Genomic DNA, 2,339 nt, shown 5'->3' with positions numbered 1-2,339 from the left:
CCGCCACTGCAGAGAAACCTGGCAGAGCCACAATTAGTCACTATAAGAAGCAGCTTGCCTACCAATGGCTATTGACATTAACATGACATGGCAGTAACTCGTATGCAAATATATGCAATGCAACACTGGAATGCTACAACATCAGCTTCCAGTATGTTCTCCAGGATTACAAATTTTTCAGAAAAAGTAAACTGAAACAGGGGATTGTATCGCTGATTAGCTGAAACATAATGCAAAATACATAAAAATAACAGAGAAAGTAGTTGGTTTAATGCCTCCGGTGCATATCAGCAAAAGTTAAATTTTGAGCAATCAGAAGTAGCGTCAATTTTTCAGAAAAAAAAACTGAAACATACTTCGCCACAGAGCAAACACAATGTCCATGAATCAAGATTAGCTGCAGAAATTAGAAGATCCTCTGCACACTGATGGGAAGATCCTTCCTTGAACCCACTCTAACATCTCTGAAAGATTAATCTCAAACCACAGACAAATTCGAAAGTGCTCAGGCCCAAATTCTACAGAACTTCTGAAGTGCAGAAATGAACATTATAGCAAACTGACTGGACGACTTTAGTTTGAACAATCCAACAAGCAATTCAGCATCACAATACCCATGACAAAGTGATACAACATTTGCGCGACTGAACCTACTCCAATTTTGGTCCTAATTTGTATCTGAAACTCATCAGTGGACACAGAGCATATGACTACAGCAAAGCAGGGCACAACAGTTCTAGATCAGATCTCAAGCAAGTGCATGTAGTTATAATATAGGGAGTTGCTAACCTGGCGCTCCGCTCCGTCCTGGCCGAGCGGAGTGTTGCCGAACGGGGCCTTAGCATCACTCTTTTTCAGTTTTGACGGCAAAATAAGAGGAAGAAAGGTCCCAGTCTGAATATATGAAACTTACAATCTGCACATCGGTATAATCCAGCATTATTTGTGCAATGTTCGAGAGCTGAACATTTAAGGGAGGAGGACTCCAATGACACCCCTGCTCTCAAGTGTCCTGATGTTGCTGCTATTCTGGTGTAATTCACAGAGTGCTTCAAGGCGAAAAAGATCTGCCAACACAAAGTTCAAACTGTACATTAGAGTAACAGTCTGATGCGGGTCTGGGAGCCAGGGAAAAACACATACGTAGTATTTCTAGTTTCTCCACATATAAGGTTCTAAATTAAGATTTACATGTGGTTATTTGTACAAACCATGGACTATCTGCAAGAAGCGGCGCAGACAAAAATTCCAGTTCATTCTCCATTCGAAAATCGCTAACTGCTCCCAGCCAACACTTCTCCTGTCGACCTCATCACCTACAAACCAGAGCGGAGCCCTTTTCTGGCGCACCCCCAAATCCGTTTCGTCTAGCAAGCCACCACCGCCGCATGCTCTACTGGCGTCGCATGTCCTAATGCCACGTGACACACAAGATCGGAGAGAAGAGAGGGAGAGGCTGGGTAAGAGATGGATATGGGAGGCTGACCTTTGCCGCCGATCCAACCTAGCAGAGTTGCATCTTGGCCCTGGAGATCATGACGCAGGAGTCTATCTCTGTCTTTGGTGAGTTCGTCGGTTGGTTCGCTGGTGCTCCATGGCGTCGACGGGCGAGATCGAGAGGTAGGGTCGACCATGGCGGCAACATGATTAGCTTGCGATGCCGTAGGAGATCAGGAGGGGATGTGCTCGTGTATTTCCTTTTTTCAGTCGATTCAGATGGGTGCACCGTCGTCACTGTCGCCGCCGCCGCGAGGCCATGATGCGATCTACGGCCGCCACAATCCCAAGACAGGGGAGAGACAGGGGCGCCAATGCCAGCACACATGACGCCGGCGAGAGCACGCCCGCCTCGAGCACGGCGCTGTCCGGAATCAGTCGACGGTGGAAAGCAATGGCAGGTGAGAGAGAGATCGAAAGAGACAGGGCTAAGGAGGAAAAGCAGCTGTGGATTGACTTTTTAGTTCCCCACTCGTGTTCGTGCTGGAGACGAACTGCTGAGCGAGACGGACGGCCACGTGGTGTTTTTTTTCCTCTTCCAGGTTGTTTCCCATAGGGACTGCGGGTTGAACATAAAAAATAAATATGACCTCACGTATATGTTTTAAATTTGAACTGAAAGCGTAAATTTCGGAAAGAAGCGTATTGTGACGGTGAACCCACGAAGTCATTCCGTGAACCCACGGGATAGACTAGTAAAAGAGCCCGTGCGTTGCAACGGGTATAAAAATAAATTTAAGAATTCAGTAGCCATGCATGATCAATAGAATGCAGTAGCCAGTAATTTCATGTGACGGTAGTTAGTCATGGTCTCATTGAGTTTCTGCATTAAATTTCCATCG

General features: G+C 46.2%; 1 long non-coding RNA gene across 1 annotated transcript; it reads right to left on the bottom strand.

Annotated features, from left to right (window-relative positions):
- Positions 1-598: 598 nt before the first annotated feature.
- LOC123105626 (uncharacterized) lies at positions 599-1,910 on the bottom strand. The gene is made up of 2 exons (XR_006450944.1): positions 1,212-1,910; positions 599-1,067 (listed from the first exon to the last, which is right to left on the bottom strand). It is a non-coding gene; the product is annotated as an uncharacterized lncRNA (long non-coding RNA).
- Between the last annotated feature and the right edge of the window lie 429 nt (positions 1,911-2,339).

This window comes from Triticum aestivum, chromosome 5A, assembly GCF_018294505.1.
Source record: "Triticum aestivum cultivar Chinese Spring chromosome 5A, IWGSC CS RefSeq v2.1, whole genome shotgun sequence".
Lineage (NCBI taxonomy): Eukaryota > Viridiplantae > Streptophyta > Magnoliopsida > Poales > Poaceae > Triticum > Triticum aestivum.
This window is presented reverse-complemented; position numbering and strand designations above follow the sequence as displayed.